Source organism: Emydura macquarii, unplaced genomic scaffold (genome assembly GCF_026122565.2).
Source record: "Emydura macquarii macquarii isolate MOO-44397 ecotype Brisbane River unplaced genomic scaffold, CSIRO-AGI_Emac_v2 contig_554, whole genome shotgun sequence".
In the NCBI taxonomy this organism is placed as follows: Eukaryota; Metazoa; Chordata; order Testudines; family Chelidae; genus Emydura; species Emydura macquarii.
Window position 1 is genome coordinate 16,373,710 of NW_027130691.1, and position 20,286 is coordinate 16,393,995.

A 20,286-nucleotide genomic window follows, 5' to 3' on the forward strand; every position below is an offset into this window, starting at 1 on the left:
AATGTTTTCGGAGTAACAGGATAAAATAGCAAAAGTTGTATAAAAAAATAAAGAAGCTCATACCCAAATTCACAAAACTATTTTTTAAACCAAAGCACATTTGAATGAGTATGGAACCTCACTTGGCTCAGAAAAATACTAATATATTTATCTCATTGTTTACATAAACTTTTACAGTTTCAGACCTCAACAGATCTAGGGGCCAGTCAAAATTAATCTTTGCTTTTTCCATTGGTTTATCTTTAAGGCTATAACAACATTTCTTAAACTACCAGCCCGCCAAAAAAAAAAAAAAAAAAAAAAAAAAATCTATCAATTAAACTGCATTCCTACTTGGGGTTTGGAAGATGTATTTAGAGAAATGGGTTTATTTTATTTTTTGTCCTCACAACCCCTAAGAGAAGTCTTAGGAAAAAAGAGACACTACATCTCTAGGGTTACATGGGGTGTGGAGTCTTTGTTGAGGGAGTGGGTAGCCTCATCTGATGTGTTTCTTTGCTAAGTTACAAAAAGAAAAGTTCACAATCTGCCATTGACAACTAGGGTAGAGTAGGCCTTGGGTCTGTGCCAATGGGTGCAGAAAGGAGGAGACCAGTTATTAGTCCTATACTGCCTGACTCTTACTCTGAGGGTCTGGCTGTGACACCAGCAGAGTGGGGAGGAATTAGAGAGGATCAAGAAAGGAGAGGTTAATGTTGTCTGGAGATGGCAGAAGCAGCTGTACCTAGTACGTTTTCCTAACATTGGCCACAAGAGCTGGGCTAATCCTGCATTCTATCCCCTTAGTGGGAACCATTTAAAAAAAAAAAAAAAAAAAAACACAATAAGCCCAGCCCTGTGCTGTGGGATAGATGACAGAAGCCCCAAAGATCGCAGGAGACACCAAAGAGCTTTTGCCATGCAACTTCTGTGAGGCTTTGTCACTGTGGAAGAGAAGGGAAAGTGCAACTTTAAATGGCCCTCTACACTGAATAAAAACTATTGCAGAGACCACAGAACTCCTTTCTGAAATGAAGAGGCCAACCTGGGTAGCTTTAATGGTCTGGATCGAGGGCAACAGGTTATATTGTACATATAGTGCCCTTCCTATGTTCAGGATAGTGCAGAAGCATGAGCCAAACTGTTTGGAATGTTTTATCCTTCTGTTAATTAAGATAGCTGAACTAATTCACTCCAAACCGTAATAGCTTGTGTAGAAGAACTCAGTCAAGACCCATATGGAAATATATGCTTGATTTGCATGTTAGAATAGTCTAAGGATTACCAATGATGATGGTTTGTTAAAAGACCACTGAAGCCAAAAAAAAAACAAACAAAAAAACCCCTCAAATCTCTCCCCCCAGTAGTCTTGATTCTTTCTTTTCAGTTTATAAAATTTAACACCAAAGCCACCTCAAACACCTGAGGGAGGCTGATGGAAAATGAAACATTAATTTTGCCTGGTCTTAATATCTAACAAAGATGGTGCAAACACTATTTGACAGTGTTGTTTTTTGTATCAATATGTATGTGCAGTAATGAATGTATTTATTTCTCAGATTCTGTATGCACAGTTTTGCAATGAAATTCAGAACAGTTGCAAACACAAAGATGTGTCCGCAGGGTCTTCTCTACAGGATTTCAAAAAAAAGAAAAAGAAAAAAAAAAAGAAAAAATATATTAAAAAAAAAAATCTCAGAGACTCTCAGCATAGCCATAAACCATAACCTGTGAAGACAATACAAAGACTGGACTTTTGTAGCTTGCATAGAAGAGGAATTTATGTTTTGCTGTATTTAAATGTTTCCAGTTATGTCACTCTTAAGATTCCTGTCTTTATTTTTTTTTCCTCTCTCTCGTGCGTGAAAAGCATTGTTTTCGAACAGTGCAGGTTCAAAGTCTGGATTAGCAGTATTTTACCGTGTTGCTTCAGTTCTGAAACACAGGAGTGTGGGTATTGGCCAAGGAAACATCCAGGGCATCTGGTAAAGCAAAACCTATTATTTCTGAGATGACTTTTGGCAAAATCTGGAGAGGGGTAAATGTAGATGAAGGAAGGATGGTCTGGCACTATTGATAGGAACTGGTGACTGATTATTGCGTTCCTCTTGCTCTTATACCATCTGCTTGATATTTATTTTGTAATCAGTAAGGATCTCCAAGTTGAGGATTGGTGCCCAAGATAACTGGAAAAAATCTAATGCCAGCTCCAGCCAAACAGCATCCTGGCATTGTGATGGGATTTGCAATTTAAGTTGAAGGGTTGAATTCACGGTAGCTATGTGAAGCCTGAGATTTATATAAAACATTGCTTCTCATCTCACCATAGCTGTTGCTGGCTGTGTGACTTGATGAAGCCCAAATAATCAGAGGTAAGCTGATGCTTGTTGAAAGTAGACAGTCAGGCTGGGGTCTAAAACAAAGCTGCCGTTGCAATTAGCAGTGATGGGCTTAAGACAAAAGGAATGTTTTGGAGGGAGAGGGGTTGTAGATCTCAAACCTATAAGTAGGTGCACAGCAAAGACGGTGCATGCAAATAAACCCTTGTCAAGGCAGGAGAGGGATTTCTACAGAGGCACAACACTGGAGCATTTAATGGAACTGTCCAATGAAACGAGCTAGAATTACTTCCCTTTTGAAAGGAGGTGCTGCTCAGAACTTCACCGAGATCTTGGGCACTTCCAACTCACGTAGAGCTCTGAGATGGACCTCCTTGAGAGGAGTGACCCTGATTTCCTCTATCCCATTCAGACCTGTTGTGGTTGCACTTTCCTTACTGTAACTTACTGATCTCAGAGATGCTAGACCATGAACTTAATGAGAGAGGGAAGTGTTTTTGTTTGATTAATTCCACCCCACTCCTGCCACTGCCTCAGGCATCAGCTCCATTGTCCCATTTTTTCCCCTTTGCGTATCTGCCACACAATTTGTAGCCCAGTATTAACTACGTGGGCCTTGGTGGGGCTGATGCTTACAATACTGAGCACTCCCTAGAGGATGGAGTGAGGAAGGCTTAGAACTGGGCACCGCATCCTGGTAAGATGTGCTGATGGCATTGGGGAAACTTTATAGGTTTTGCTTTCACCAAACTGTTGGATGTTTTAAACATCATTATTCACAAATAGCCAATCAAAGCACCCAGGATTGCTGTTACTATAACTTCCCGAACAGCTTGGATTGGCTGAGAATATCTTTTCCTAAGGGGCAGGAGGAGGGTCTCATTCTGGGTGGGTTTTCTTTCTTTTTTTCTTATTTTAAATAAAACTGGAAAAGGGAGGTTGCATCATCTCCTTTTTAAGCCTTAACTATCAGTCTAAGAGCCCTGGATGTTTCCTGAGGAGGGATCAACACTCCTGCTGCAATGTTCTGTTCATTTCCTTCAAGAGCTTGAATTCAGGTCAGAGCCACATTCTGTGGTGGCTCCAACACAAGTGTCATAGAATACAGAAACTATAATATGAGCTCAGCATTCAGAAATTTCCAGTCTTAATGTACAGTGATAAGAAACTGTTATTTTATGATCTTTTCATTAAAAGCTTGATTGAAAATTATATCTTATGTTTGGAGTTGACCTTTTCTTAATGTAGCATGTGTCTGTGCATTCATACCCCATCATAAAATAATCCCTGTTTAAAATATGGATTTTTTTGGTCCTGCTTCAAGAAGTAAAATGCTCAACTCAACTATTCAGTCACCACTATACCTCCATGGTATATGTATGCACACTTGCACTGTGTGTGCGCATGCACACAATGCTCATTAAAATATAGGAAAGGATTTAAACACACTGGTTAGGGCTGGAATGAAACCTGGTATGGGTCGGCCTGTGCATGTTTATCTTACAACCCCCCAGCCACTACAAAAACACCTCAATCCTGACCCTTGCTGCAGGGCCCTGAGAAAAGCAGGCTAGAACTGGCTGCTAGGAATAAAGGTGAGTCACTCAAACCCCTTTTCACTTGTGTCCTAACAAGAATTTGAAAACTGGATCTGCAAAGAGGTTTGTACATGGGCCTACTGCTGCAGTGAGACCCTTGCAGACCGTTTCCTCTGTAAATCTAATGGCCCAGATGCATACTGGGGAGCAAGGAAACAGAAGATTGCATGCTGTATAGCACGGCACTTTCCTAAAAATTCTCGGTCCAAACTCTACCATCAGTTATACAAGTGTAAATTGGGACTTACTCCAGATTCAGACAGGTGTAATAAGTGATAAAACTTGGCCTGTATTTATTTTAGATTTCAGCTGCCAAGAGTAGAAGGAGCAGAGCTATTTTCCTGAAGAATCTTTTTGTACCATAAAACTATGGCCTTAGCAAAAAATGATGAGCTCTGTTGAATCTGAAATCTTAACTGCATCTCCTGTTTTCCAGGTGTACTGTTTCAGGTTGATGGTTTTGTTTCTAATTGCTTTTCTTTATTAACAGACAGATCTGGTTAACTTCACCACCACAACACAAGATCCCAGCTCAATATTTTGTGTTGGCTTCTTCTGTCACGGTGCCTAGCACAACATAGTTTTACATATACTCCTGCTGGAGCTCCTTGAGATGCTTTGAGGGTAATCCTGGCTTTGAATTCATATATTTCATCTTTTAACACAATACTGACTATATTTTAAAGTGACTGACTGACTGAAAAAGCTTCAAGTTTAGTCCGGTTTTTTGACAGGCTGCAAAGTCAGCAGCACTGGTAAGAAAATCATTTTTATTTGTCCTTAGAGATGTTTTCCCCAGCAAGGTTAAAGAGAAGGACAAAAATGAACAGAAAAACAGATGAAGAGCTACAGAAAAGGCAGCTGTTATTCTACAGTTCAGAAGTGATAATGAACCCCTACTCTTCTACCAACTACTATTTCTCTCTTCCCCTTCCCCGCCCCCCCCCCCCCCCCCCCCCCAAAAAAAAAAAAAAGTTCCTATTTATTGGCACATCTTTCTGTCTGAAAGTCCACTCCTTTGTGGCACGAGCAGTTTCCACCAGAACTCATGGCTGCATGCTCTGTTTTACTTTCTTTGCAGTGGTCAATTGCTTTTAATTCCATAGGGTCCTATAAATGCAATACAAAACTGCACATGTAATGCACCATTGAAAGGCAGCTTCCTACAGGGTGGAACACTGCAGCACATCGCACCTTTACACACCAATTCAGGACACGCAGAATACCCTAGCTGTGTGAACTGCATGGGAATGTGTACCATTATCACTAGAGCTGGGCAAATGTTATGACTGAACATTTTTTCCATTGGAAAATGCTGTTTTGTCAAAATCAAAACTTTCTTTGGGAACTTTCAGTCGATATTGACAATTTTGTTTTGGAGGAATGAAAATTTTTATTAAAATCAAAACGTCTGCATTGTTTATCAGAATGAAACACTTCATTTTGAAGTCATTGCTTCAAAATGTATTTTATATTCTGTTACAAATTATAATAGAAAATGTAAAAAGTCAAAACTGGAACAAAACATTTCAGTTTTATCAGAATGAAACTGAATGATCTGAAATTACATTTTTTTAAAGTTTTTGTTTTGTGGGAAATTTCAAAGTTTTTTTGCTCTCATTCCAATCTTACACTCAAAATACACTTCTTATTGGAATTTCCTGCAGAATGAAAATTCCAAGTTTTTAACCAGCTCTAATAATCACTAATAAAATTTGGTTTTTTTAGAATTACTTATCGTGTAAGGCTTTGTCTATACTAGACAAGATGCACTCATTTAAACTATAAAATTATTTTAGTTTAAATGGTGCATACCCCTAATGTCAATGCACTTAAACCAGTGTAACCCATTTAACTCTTGCTTAAATCACAGCTTGCAATTTAAGCAAATACTAAACTGCTTTATATGCATATACCATAGGTTTATACTGATTTTAACTAAACTGATTTTTTAAATCAATCTAAACCAGTGCAGTCTTTTTGGTATTGATGAGACTTAAGTAGTTTGCAAAGCTAACCAAAGAAATGATGTTATCTTGGTAAAACCCTCATTCTTCCTTCCACAATCCTTTCCCCCTTCTGTTTGTCCTTTGTTTATTCGTGCAGGGCTTCTGTCTTGGCTATAAAGCACCTCCTGGCATATCTTGAATGCTGTATGAGTGATAGTGTAAGGATATCTGCTCTTTTTTATTCGGGTTTTAGTATCTGTTATTGCCATTGTCCTTCACTTTGAACTGTATACTGCTCTCCATAAGCGCTTGAACACAGACATTTGTTTCCATCCCATTTCTGTTAGTTTCCACCTGTCCAGTCTTATTCAAAGAATCTCTCCCTCCCCCCTTCCCCAGTTAGCATCCTTTCTCTTTACATGTCTGGCTGTGTAGTGGGTTTTTTGTTTTAACAATAATATCCCTTTTCCCCCATGCTGCTGCGCTCTGCTAGCTATTCTGTGTCTCAAGGCTCCAGCCCAGGCCTTCTGCTATTTTTCCTTCTCCATGAAGCGGTTTCTTTTGGGCCCAGCTGAGTTCTAGCCTCCTTGCCGCCTCATCTGTTCTGTAAAAGTGACATCATCTACAGCCATCTTTAGTTCACTCTCCCTTTCTCATCCATTTACTGATCTCTGCCTGATACCTCAGTTTGCTCCTGGTAATGCTATTGCTCACATTAACTGCTTTAAGACTGTGCTTCCCTTGTAACACCAGTCTCCTTAAGTCTGACCAGTGTTGCTTCCAAAGTTTGGCATGTAGCGCCAGGACGGTACCAGAATTTGCCATTTTAACCAACACGTCCCTCGTTTCCCTGTCACCCCCTACTAGAACATTTCTTAGATCTTCTCTTTCCTTGATTTTACCTCTTCAGTGATCCTTACTACTTTGCATTATCACTCTACATTTTTGCTCTTGCCATTCTTCCTTTTCATGGATGGCCTGGATGTGATCTGTGGTTGCCTGCAACCATGCTGTGAACTGGTTACAAACATTGAGGGAGGCCTAAATTCTTATGTTCAAATTCCAGGTAGTTAGAACCCAGGGTAACTAGTTATAACAGCACATCATCTCAGTAAGTGAAATAAACCTACACCCTCAGCACTGTCAGGCAAAACCCATTCATCTTGCTGCCATCTGCTGGCCCTGATAGCATCTCCAGGTGCTAGGAAGAGGGGCCAGCCTTGCTAGTAAATATCTGAGCTGCTAGCGAAGCAGGTGGTGGGTGGTCCATGTCTTTTGCTCTCTTGCCTCTACTCTTCATTTCCTACTTGGCTGCAGAAAAGAGTGCAAGGCTGGTGTTGGCACGGTAAGCAACGGGGCTCTTCCAGCATGCCACGGTTGGTTTTTGACAAATGGATACTATACCACGGAAATCTTGTCTGTCTGTCTCTGTGCTTGTTCACCAGCTCCTTCTTATAGAGTAATTAAAACCCTTCCCATGAGCTTCAAACTCAACTTCACATTAAAACCAACAGCTTCTCTTCTAAAATAAACCTTGAACTTGGTGCAAATAAAGAAATCCCTCAGGAGCCCAACTCCAAGAAAGTAGGAATCAAGGCATTTTTGTTAGTCTAGTAAAAACTAGGAGCCAGCTCCTGTCCCTTCTGTTGAAAGAGGGTGGGGGAGGGTGAAGGAACCTAGCAGGATCCATGACTGCCAAGCATCCCTGCCTTTGTAAAGCAGTAGGGCTCCAGATAGGTGGGGGCACCTTTCTCATGTTCCCGAAATTACCACTGTGCTCTCCACCTCCATCATGTGCCACACTCCTTACAGTAGCTATGTCTATCGGTGTAGGCCCAGTGAGCTGGTCATATTGCCCAACCATATCCCCTTGAGAACTCTAGTAAGGACTCAGATAGGGAGCTGCACCGCTACACTGAGCCTGAGGCAGCTATGCTGCTCCCCCCCTGTGCAGGCTCTTCCTCCTCACTGCTTCATGTGATCAATGTGCGTCTTATTTGTGCTACTGTAGCATGATTGATTAGCATTTAGATCTAGGTATGGGGTAGTGGAGAGGACCGATCTCTGGAGGAGAGAACAAATGATGTCACATATCATAAGCCTGGGCTGTCCAGGGGCTGAGCAGCTGGCTAATGGGCAGAAATAAAATACCAGTTTCTAGGATTGTGGCCAGTGGAGGCTCTTCACTGGGTCTTGCTGTTTCATTGACTGGTAGTGGCCAGCAGTCAATTCCAGCTGTTTCCCTTGCCACACTAGCAGCCAAAGGGCAACCAGGGAGGATTGCAGAACTAGAGCTTGATCTGTATTTTCCATGGCTTAACTGGCAAAGCCCCTCCTCTTTCCAGCACAGCTGCTTTCCATCTCCGCTCAGGAAACATATACTGTTTTTTATTCCTGGGTCTGGTTTACGAAGCAATCATGGCTAGGTTGTCTGGATGGAATGTGCCACAAAGTGTCTATGGGATAACTCCAGATTCCTAAAGCAAACACAATGCAAAGACACTTCTTGCCAAGGCCCAGGTGAGACTAGGGTCAGTGCACAGATACACAGATGACGTAACCACAAACACAGATTTTTTTCTCTTGGGTGTGGTGTCCAGACCTCCCTCCCCCGACCCCCCCTTTCTCCACTGTTGTATTTCCCATATTGATGCAACTCCTTTTTTTTTTTTTGTTAACAGATTATAGAAACATACCGGTAAGGCTGGGAGGTTTAAGAAGGGATGGGTGTTGTGTGACCCTGTTTTTCAGTGAAAATAGATAGGGCCATTAGTTGCCTACCCTCGAAGTGGCTCTTGCCGGTGGAGAGTTTGATAAGCTAAGATGTTACCCTCATCTATACTGCTTAATATGCTTGTGTTAGTGGAGCCTGGAACCACCCCATAGGGTAAAAACATTTTGTTTCCAACACCACAAGAAAGTTCAGATCAAAGCAGAGCATATTGGGCCAGTGAGGTGGGGGTGTCACAGGACCACAGAAGACCAGAGAGAACAGGACTTGTTCCACCAGAGAATCCAACTGTGCTTGCCTGGCCAGATCCACCCTAGCTCCATGCTCCCTGGTCACTTTGCACAAAGCCCTGCTAATTTGCCAGCTCTCTGGTTGCATCGACCTGGAAATGAGCTAGTTTCCTTAAGGGATAAGGCAGTACTGTTAATACCATATATAATAACTAAAAAGAATATATGTGCACCAGGGCACAGAATTACAGCTGCTATGGGAGCCGTACCATGAATTTCCTGACTTCTGTGCATGTAAAATGTCAGCCTTGACATTACTTTCTTTTTGCATTTGAATACAGATGTCATACTGAATGGCTTTGGATCTCAGCAAGGATTTGCTCTTTTATGTGGCTAGGAGTGGAAATTCCCCTTCAACTTAAGGAAGAGACCATGCAAACACCTGGGCAGCAGCATCCAGAAGGCTAATCTCATTTGTAGCCCCCTCATCTCCTAGCCAGCGGCAACTGCTTGTAAAGCAGCTGGGCATGGCTGATGGACTATTTGCCTCCTGCAATTGCCATCCAAAGGTGATTTGGGGGTACAAGGAAGCTGATCCCTGCCCCCCTCCCCATTTTTGCTACCAAATTAAGCTAAAGCAATACGGGCCATTCAAAATTGGTTTAAAAGCATCCACACAGTTTAACTGAATCAGTGCCATTGTCACCTGTAAGCAGCCCTATGAAGAACAAGCCTCAGAGGCATCCATCTGGAAATTGGTTGCATTAGCAACTTGTTTGCTTTTAGGGGGAGTCTTTTGTTTCGGGGTAGGTGAATCAAAGCTTTGGCAATGCTCCCCAGTCCAGTTCTTCAAACATATCCTGCTCTTCCAGTCCTGGGCCCCTTGCGAGCAGAGTGTGCCACGTGTGCAAAATCAGTTTTGTGATGCATATGAATATCAGAAGAATGGAGGAATGCAAATTCCCATTTTAACCTGGAACTTACCCTGGTTTCAAATTAGTGCAAGTCACAGCAGACACTGGTGCAATGTGCACAGACTAGTGGTTTACCCTAAGCTAGTTACCAGTGCTAAAAACCCATGTTGCCAAGGGCTAAAAGGCTATTCCACACTCTGCCCTCATACCTGACCTTTCTTGTACTCTGTGTGATGGCAGAGTGGTCTGGGGCCCCATGCTTGGCAGAGCTGTGTACAAACAAACACACTGCATAGACTAGAACCGTGCTTATTCTCCAGCTACATGTTTCATTCAGGGCTGTTGGGGTCTTTGTGCTGATCAGTGCTTTGCAGGGGATTTTAACGTATCTGCTTATCTCCTTTGTGTTATGTGAAAGTCTCTTGAATTTTTTGTCAATCCATCCACGCAAACGCCAGTTCTACCCTGCCTCAGCAAACTGCCTCCTCCCAGAGAGACTGTGCCCAGAAAAGTCCAATTCCATTGACTGTAAACTCCTTAGCGCAGGGACTTTTGTTTTGTGTTAGTACAGCGCCTAGCACTCTGGAATCCTGGGTCACAACTGAGGATCCTAGTTGCTATCACAATACAAATACTAAATAATCATCATTTCAGAGGGTAGTCACCAACAAACTTCTTACTGTTAGCCACTGCTGTGCTGCTCTCTGAGGGCTAAGGCCCTGTCTGCACTTGAAAGTTTTCCAACTTTACTCTGCCAGCACAGGTGAAGCTGCATCCACACTAGGACACTTTTGGTGTTATACCATATAAAAGTGCTTATAGTAGTATAGCTTATTCCAATTTGGCAAAGTGAAATAAGCTATACCACTATAAAGCGCCTTTATACCAGTATAACTGCATTTATATTAAGGCTTTGAACTATGCTGGCAAAAAAAAAAAAATCACACCCTTTACCTTCTAAGAGGCATAATCTACCCTTCCATAGGTTTCATGTATCCCACTGCTGGCCTCATGCATGCTCTAAGTGGCAAGCCTTCCCGTCAGCATGGCCCTTTCACACCCTAGGAAACTTGTGAGGCAACATTCTTGAGCAACAAAGAGATGCGTGACACAGCGGTATATCAAATAAACTTGTTAAACCCCTCCCCCAGTGATGATCATTTCTGAGGGGCTCTAATTTACCTTTCCCCCAAACCCAAGAACCTTCGATTTAAATCCACATCCCTTGTTTTTCAAAATAACTTTTACATTTCCATTTTCTTTGCATGTGGCATTTAAGGGGGAGTAGGGTTGTTTTGTTTTGGTGCCAAAGGTCGCTTTTTCATTTTTTTTTAGTTTTATGGAAAGAAACAAAGTGTCTTTTGAAAAGCAGCTTTACCAGGGCTGCTTTTGCCCTGAAAACACACGCACCTGGAAATTCCACTGCTTGAGAGTAGCTGTAAAAAGATTAGTGCCTAAATGTTCTCGTTGCATCTGGGAAGCTGGGAAATGGCTGTGTACCATGGTGGAGGCCTCTCTCTGTCCCTAAAAACAGCATTAGAGACAGGGGTCATTTATAAATAGAAAAGCAGTTTGAAATGTCAGGTTTCTTTTCAAAGCAGGATGCCATTTAAATACTTCTTAGACTTCCTCTGCTCCTTTCCCGCAGTCAAATGAAAGTATAGATACTCATGTGTACAGCAGGCCTTGACTAACTGATTTTAAAGTGTTTAATATGCCAGTACAGGGATCACATCATCTGGAACTTTAAAGGTCACAACCTATAAGCTGCTCACAGCAAGCCTTCTTGAACCCATCACAGCAAAGAGGGCTAGCCCTGAAATCTCCTGCACTATTGGAACTTCCCCCAGATCTCCCCCATGGGCTGGGCACACATTCAGCAGGTGTAATTTACTCCCCAAGCTTTGAAAGTTTAACCCAACAATAGAGACAGGGCCCAAAATCAAAATCCTGTCTCAATCACTCTTGCTCTTCACTCGAAAGATGGGATTTGAATTCTGTGCTCTGGCCCCATTTCTACCAAAAATGACTTTGCTGATTGATTGATTTATATTTTTCCATCACTCCTGAGCTGAGCCCTTGTTTGCCAAGTTTTCAGCCTGGAGCAAATTTTACAGTCAAATTATAACCCCTTTGAAAAAGAGAAGTTTTTCTGGATATTCCACTCTCACGCCCATTACTCACCTTGTTGAAATGAACCACAGAATATGACAAGGTTTTTAACTATATGGTATCCACGTCCCAAAGCTAAGTGTCTCAGGTCTGAGGGCTCACCTCATTGATCCATTTCCTTTGCAGCCTGCTCCAAATCCTCAGCTAGGGCTTCTGTCTTCTGGGATAGCCAGGGGCAGGAGACCTGTCCTGGGAGCTGTGAGGGAGGAGAATGCATGATAGAAAGTTGTCATGTTTTCAAAAAGGAAAATGCAGGGGCTGGATAGGTAGCCAGCTAGCATGTCAAATATCATTGGATCTTCATGACCCTCTCTGGCAGCATGTTGCTATGCTGCAATGATGCATACACATATACACTTCAATTAGAACCATCTTTCATGCTATCAACTCTCACAAGATCATTTTATATATCAATATTTGATATTTTACTTAAATCCCCAGCTCCAGGTATGATTACATGAGCCTCCCAGTATCTTTTGTTTGTTTGTTTTGGTAAGTAAGTTTCTAGCACTTATTGCTGCCGACAAAAGCTTGAAAACACAATGCTCAAATGTAATCTAATGGCTCAAAAACCAGAGACATTTTAAATCCAATCTCCTGACCCTGGGGGGTCCTGATTCAGGATTTTTGCATGCTTGAGGTAGCAACCCTGACCCTTACAAACACAGATGAAGGCCAGACCCTACCCTGACAAGCTTACATTCTATGAACCTGATCCTGCACTCGCAAGAGTAATCCCATTGGAAACAGTGAACAAGGACTGCTCTTGGAAGTTAGGCCCTGCAGGATCGGGGCCTAAATAAGACAATTTACATGAGTGTAGACTCAGCTGGGGAAGAGAGGAATAGTGTCATATTTATGAGCTCCTCATCTGCAACTGAGGCCTTGTCTACACTACAAATGCTTTATCGGTATAGCTATACTGCCAGAGCCTCCTAATGCAAACAGAGTTTATGTTGGCAAAGGGAGTTCTTCTGCCGGTATGGGAATGCCACCACACTGAACAGCATTAACAATGCCAACAGAAGCACTCATCTGTTGACACAGCTGCATCTACACAGAGGGGCTTGCCGGCATAGCTAAGTGGTTTAACAAACCCCTGCCCGACATAACTATGCCACAACTTTGTAAGTGTAAATGTGGCCTGAGACATCACTTGGCCATGCCATCCATACACACCATGGTTAACACTCTTAAGTCAGTCATTATTTCATGATTCACCTCTGAACACTCTACTACAGGGGACGAAGAAAGGAGAGTATAGAGTCCAGTGACAGAGGGGTGCTAGAAATGGGTCCATCAAATCAGAGATGGCTGGGCAGAGGGTCCTACTTTCTCTTCTTTCAAATGAGAAAAAAAAGGTCAGGATTTTGCAGCATTCGATAGTAGAAATGGTTCAGTGACGCAAACCCAACTTCCTACTGAACTCTTACTGCGGACACATATCAAAAACCACCACATCCTGTCAAAGCAATAGGGAAAGGAAGACAGTACATCCACTATTCTCTTAATTAGCAGCAATGGGATGGGATGGACTATCCCCCATCAAAGCAGGGGCCAGATTACATTAAAGGAATTGTATTTCTTTAGGCTCTGATTTTCCAAAAAAGCTCAGCGTGCTGGGTGTATGTTAGGTGCTTGGCACTTTGGAAAATCTGGCTTCAATGATAGGTACTGAGCATTTGAAATTTTGGCCCTTAATGCTCAATCCCATTGTGTCTGGCAAGCACATAATGTTTAACAATCAAATAGAACAGCCAAAGAATTTAGGCAAGAAAATGGATCACTCCCCACCTCTCTCGTCCCTCCTCCCCACCAGTGGTCCTGGAACAATTTGTATAGTGGGGGTGCTGAAAGCCATTGAACCAAACTGTAAACACTGACTATAATGGAAACCACTTCAAGCCATGGGGTGGGCAGCACCCCTAGCACCCCTAGTCCAGCATGCTCCCCACCCCCAATACCAACAACAAATAAACTTGTTAGCTTCTCAAAAGCCAGCTAGAAATGAGGTGGCTTAAAAGCAGAACCTCTACAGGGTTCAGAAAATTGTCCCTCCAAACTGAGGTGCTTTAATGGCTCAAAGCGTAAGTGCCCAGGAGGCATAAGCTACCGTTCCCTTTCTTTGCAGAGCATCTAATGCTTGATACTATTAATGGCTCTTCTAAATTATAATCCGAGCAAGTACTGTTTTGCACTGACATCAAAAGGCCATTTATTTTAGTAGTTAATCCCAATTTCCAGTGATGCCACCGAGACAAGAATTGGCCCCAAGGGATTTGTTGAGAAAGAAAATAGGGCCTCATCTGTCAAGATGCTGAGTACCATTATGGAAGGTATTAGCCCCTCACGAGATCCCAGCTAGCTAGGGCAACTCCAAACTAAATTACTTTGTGGCACTGTGCCAGACATGGCTAGTGTCTAATCTGAAAGGCTAGGGGGCCGTCCAACTCTGGCTCAAAGGAGTTTTGTGGTGAAAAGGCTGGGAATGGAAATGAGCCTCTGTTGTTTCCCCTGCTTGAGTTGGAAAGGAGGGTGCCTATCATGGTAGGTGAGGCCCTAATTGCAGATTAATTAACATCTAGACAATGGAGCCCATGTTCACACACTCTCTCTGAAACTAAAATGTGGGCAAATGTCAGGGTGATTGTGTTGCTGAGATTTACATGAGGATGGAGGCCTCCATAGGCAGGGACTTAAAGGTGGTTCCAAGCCTCTGTCACTACAAACGTCCAAAGTCTCTGTTGTTTTTTCTGAATGAAAGCTTTGATCAGTCAGGGTATGTCTTCATTGCAGCTGGGAGTGAGCTGCTCAGCCTGGGCAGACAGACTTGTGTTAGCTGGGCTCATGCTAGCGTGCTAAAAATAACAGTGTGGACACTGCGGCCCCAACAAAGGCATGGGCTAGCCCCCCCAGCTCAGATCCACCCTACCCCCTGGGTGTGAGGTCGGGTGGCTAGCCTGAGCCTCTGCCAAGGCTGCAATGGCCACACCTGCTATTTTTAGCCTGCCAGCACAAATGTCTGCTCAGGCTGGGAGGCTCGTTCTCCACTGTAGTGTAGACATACTCGTAAGCTCCAGCAGCTAAAGACAGCATGACAGAGCATCAGGGAGGGTGTCCATGGCTGATAAAAAACAATTCAAGGGAGAACCAGTGATGATTTGTGCTCTGATTTTATTTACAAGACACAAAAACCATGATGCCAATGGTCAGTGTAGATCAGAGCCATGGGCAGGGAGGGCTGTCATCATTTACAGACATCTAAACTAGACTCGTGGGAAAAGGGTCGATAACCTTCCAACAATACCCAAACCCACATTCTCAGCTTTCATTAAAGAAAAGTTTCCATCCCTCCTGGTTGTAAAGACAATCTTGAAAATGTGATCCTAGTGTTACCAATGCAGTGACACCCGCCTGAGTCTGCAGGGAGCCTGAGTGGTGCGAATAGCCACATTTATCTCCATGTGGTGTTAATTCCAAGATCCACTGCCTTGGGGAGCCAGCAGGAAAGGAGGCAAGTACAGCAGGCCCAGCACATCTACCCAACACTGCGAACATACTCTGGGGTCCCCATGCTCCCACCCCTGTACCTCTCCCAGGTGGAAGAAAGGACTCTGCTGCAGCTTAGAGGAAAAGGGCCTCTGCTTGCCTCTGCCTCTATGGGCGGGAAGGCCTCTACTTCCACCGCCACTCCAAGGGGGACTATTTTGTAATGTGCCCAGAGCATATTGATTCAACCCTACGGGGCATATCATACAAGCAAATAAGCACACAGTCCTTGCCCTGAAGAGTTTACAATCTAGGACTCCAACCCTGCAAAGATTTAAGCACATGATTGGTTTGAAACTACTGCTAACATTTCAGAAGTGAGGATTATAAGCAAATAAGAAAGAGGTGAGAAAGGCAGGGCGCTGGATGTTTTTAGCAAACTGCTGAGCAATGGAGGGCCCAAGAAGGCTGCAGACCTTGTTTGTCAATAGGAGGCAGAAGGCTCTACCAGTTATGAGGCTCCAGTGAACTTTATCCTTCCCATAGGCTTTATTTTTCTATGTAATATCCCTGCATTTTAAATTACCCTCAAGTAATGATCTAATCAAGCAGAATTCCTTTGGTATTAATCAGAATACCAGACAAGCTCTTAGTGGTTAATGTTATCAATGTAGATGTCATAAGGACTTTGACAGGATTACCCCTGGAATTCACCATTCATTAACCAGACCATTATTTAAAATGGGGGGAAAGGGGTTGAGTGGTTTTGTTTTTAACAGGTGAGACTGGAGGTGGGGAAGCTCAGTGTGGCATAGGTGATGCGTTCGTCAAAGTTTTGTTGCTGTCTGATTCACAAATCTCAATCAGCTGTCCTGGCAGCACTGACTCTCTGCCCGTCTGCACGTCTTTGCTTTCATCATCTGTTTCCCTGATTGGGAAACTATCAGAATAGAGCCGTGAAGTTAGCCTGAAGAACTCACTTTACCAAACATGCATGAGGCTCTAACCCAGTGAGGGAGACAGCGGAAAACAACCTTCAGTCTGCAGCACTGCTCAGCAGGTCCATATGAGAGTTCAAGTACTGAAACCAGGACACCAATAAAGGGATTTCTGTTGCAACAAATGGGAACCTGTAGAAATACAGAAGCAACTGGGATTCAAGGTGAGAGCAGGAGAATATTTAGCCAAGAAAATTAAAATCCTATATCCTTTTCTCTTCCCCTAAAATCCAGAATAAGTTCTTTACTGTAGCCTTGCTGGGCACAACAGGAAGACAAAAGCTAAACACTATCAGGCAATGGAAGGAAATGATCAAATATGTAAAAGGAAACAAATATAAAAATAAAACAAAAACAAGACAGTTTTCTATTCAAAGTGCTAAATACAGTACATATCAATTGTCTAGACTCTTTGCTGCACTCCAGGAAACTTAATATTGTTGCATAGAACATTTCCAAACTCTAGTCTCTGAGAAAAATCACTGCCACCAGAAAGAGGTAGGCAAAGGCACTTGGCATCCAAACTGAAATGTAGAAGGCCAAAACAAAAGGGGACGGAAATTCCCCTGCAACATCCTAGGTCATGTCTTCATTCTTTTCCCATTCAGGCAAGAGGGAGAAGAGGCAAATATAAAGCCAGGTGCAGTGCTATTTCTGTCTCACAGTGCAGCCCACCTAAAATGATCAAAACAGTCCAGCTGTTTAGGAATTTAATTCCACCTGCAGTGCACTGGGATTCCCAGCCCTGCACGGTGACATCCATTGAACAACATTGAGTTCCTGTAACAAAGGCAGCCTGATTGTGCAAGACTGATAGAGTGTTCTCCAGAGCCATGCTTACAGAATCCTGCAAGGTGCTGAGGGCCATGAACTCCCACCAAAGAGGTGTAATGCCTTTGCATGCTGCCTGTCGCACCATTCAAATACACAGAATGTTGTGGCCATGGTAGTGTTCATTGAACTATGATAATTCAGCCGAGGTGTGCAGACTCAAAGTGTTGCAGGACTGGGCCAATCAGGAGCATTCAGTCTGCAGAAAGAAATATGGCACTGCTTCTAAAGCAAAGCGCAGGATGTCGTGTACACAAATACAAAGCATTTCACACTACTTTCTCTCCCCGCTGTCCCACCTGGGAATGTACAGAGATAATTAAACCAGAGTTTGAAAGCACATTTTGTATTGTAGAATTAGAACAACTAATAGGAATAGCATGAACCTCCCTCACATACTTTCATTGTATTGACTTAATCACACAGAGCTATTCTACTTTCAAACACATTTAGGGAAGTGGGGGCAGGGGAAGGACACCCCAAAACTCAAAGATGACTTACAAAATGGAGCTCCAACAGAAATAGCCAAAAGCTCCTATCAGTCCTTCACCATCTACTCAACAGGAGTGGAATTGACCAGGAGTTCAACTGCTAGCCCATAACCTAACTTTTTATGGCTCCTATGGAAAACTGCATGTCTCAGAGTCCAAGGCCAGGTGTGAAATTCCTCCTCCGCAACTTGTTCCAGGAATCCATCCACTGAGAGACCATCCCAGAAGAGGTACTCCTTAGTGGGTACACAACATAAATCCGGTTTCCAGACTCACAATCCATATACTAATGCCTTCTTGTTCTCCTTAAGCACATCACTTAGTCTTTGGTTTTAAAAAAAATCCATGGGATCTCCCTTAGCTTTTCCTTCAGGCATCTTGCTCCAAAGAGGTCCACCCAAAAGGTAAATGAAAAGCCGAAAAAGCAACAACATAAAACAGAGACTCAACCTAGCAAAACTGCTGCTGATATTCAGGACCATTAACCACATGCATCTTGCCTGAACAATTTCCAAACCATAGATGATGTTTAATGTGGAAAAAACTATAAATGTACAAAAAGTTGCTTCTAAGTCCAAAACACAGCGTTCCCTATTTATGGCTTTGATGAACGAAGTATGTTATATTCTTGCAACACACTTTTGGCACTCTCAAGAACTTTTTCATGAGCTGGAAATTCATGGCATCACACATCAGTATAGCCATTACTTGCAACAGACAGGATTTTTTCCTGTCCATGTGCAGGATATCTCTAATGTCTACACTACACAAGACACAATGCATTCTCCTCCCAGTATTGCTTTGGATGCAAAGACTACCAGAATTAGCTGAATAGACTTAGAAAAATTGGTTATCCATTGTGTTCTATTGTTCCCATAGTTCTTATCTGCATTTCATCTACGTGTTCTGTATTGTCCTCCCAGTCCAGCAAAAGACAATCTCTGAACTAGAGGTACACAAGTCAGTGGTGCCTAGCTTACAGCAGAGCAGATTCAGGTACCTCTCAATAAAACACAGACTTTGAGGAAATAGTGCTGTTTTATTCTCACTCTTACTGATGATTTTCAGAACATTTTCAAGCACATTCCACAGCTACATTAAAATGAAGCTTTTAAAGCAAACAAGTTGCACTGGCCTCCAAGAATGCTCTAACTCCAAAGGAGAAAAGCTCCCCTAGTCTGGCATATACATCATCTCACATTCTTCCACTGTTTGCTGAATAGGGAATCCAACACGCAGAGCATTTAATTCAGTGGACATCTTCTGACAAGTCATAACTAAGAAACCTCTTTGAACATTGACAACCACCACCACCATTACTCCAACCGACAGCAAAAGATGTACTTGCCAAGCTTGTTTATCAGATCGTGCAAAAAATTAATGAAGTATCTTCCTATTAGAAAGTCTAAGATGAGAAATTGTGGGAGAGTAGATTGAAGGCACATGATGCCCCAGCCATGCAGAACATCCAAGAACGACTCTTCTGGCCTCCTATCGTAAGAGAAAGCAGTCTTCCTTGTGATGGCATGGGGGAGAGCAAGAGAAAACTGGAGAGCAGTGCTCTGCAAGCTTTTTTGTTGTACAGCCCACATCTTTAATAGAGAAATTGGCCTGCAGACATCTCCCCTGCCATTTGTGACCATGCAACATCCCTGTGCCAGCTATAACAGTTGCTTACATGGAGATGCAGTATTAAGAAAATATTGCAAGTATTTGCTTTTTTAATGTGATTTAGCAGCAGGAAAGGAGAAAGAGAGAACCACGTGACCTGTCAGCTCTTTGCAAACTACCAGTTGGCCACAGACTGTGACTTGAGAACTACTGTTGTAGATTTTTGCTGTTCCATTGATATTTAGATCCTACCATAGCAACCTCAAACTTTTGTGACTAAGAAGCTTTTTGTGTTCACCATCACAAAACACGCTAAAACATTGTGGTTGTTCAGTGTTGGCACTGACGACTATACCAACCAAGTGTCTTCTCTATGAAGGACCAGAGCCTCAGCTGGTATAAATCAGTGTAGCTTCATTGTCTTCCAATTTACAACATCTGAGGATGTATTGCAGAAACTCCTTTGTTTGTTATAAGAAGCATTGGGAGTAGAAGCAACTAAGAACATACATATTTACTTTTTACCCTTGCACATGTGCACAGAAACACCACTCATAGAGACCCAGGCTCAACAGACTTATTGTCAACGCTTAATGATGCATAGTCTTCCCCTGCAAAGTTGGATTGTTGGAAGATATGCATAGCTGAAAAAATTCCATCAGCAATACAGGATTCATTTAAGCATATGCCCCAGAGATTTGCTGAAGCATTACCCCTATTCATATAAAAAATGACACCAGTCAATGATTTCTTTTAATGCAGATTCTGAGAGTTTGCATCATCACTAATAAGGAATGGCTGGATTTTCCTTTTTTTCCTCCTGTCCTTCATTCAATAAACCAAGTTGATGGATGCTCAAGTGCTAAAGAACCAGGTCTAGCCCTCTCACTTTGTGCTATTATTTTGCTGTCAGGGCACATTTTCTAGGATAATTGCAGTCACACCCAATCATAA

At 42.6% G+C, this 20,286-nt stretch overlaps 1 protein-coding gene and 1 long non-coding RNA gene across 2 annotated transcripts in view; one reads left to right on the plus strand and one right to left on the minus strand.

Annotated features, from left to right (window-relative positions):
- The window catches only part of HIC2 (HIC ZBTB transcriptional repressor 2), an 87,309-nt gene extending 83,779 nt beyond the window's left edge, over positions 1-3,530 (plus strand). The window contains exon 4 of the mRNA XM_067539901.1: positions 1,539-3,530. The gene's annotated coding sequence lies outside the window, so the exon portion shown is untranslated. The remainder of the gene's footprint in view (positions 1-1,538) is intronic.
- LOC137147582 (uncharacterized) overlaps positions 1-20,286 on the minus strand; it is a 107,267-nt gene that overhangs the window by 8,564 nt on the left and 78,417 nt on the right. Inside the window, exons 2-3 of the long non-coding RNA XR_010918250.1 lie at positions 12,015-12,108; positions 11,151-11,264 (exon numbers count right to left, since the gene is read on the minus strand). This is a non-coding gene — a long non-coding RNA (uncharacterized lncRNA). The remainder of the gene's footprint in view (positions 1-11,150; positions 11,265-12,014; positions 12,109-20,286) is intronic.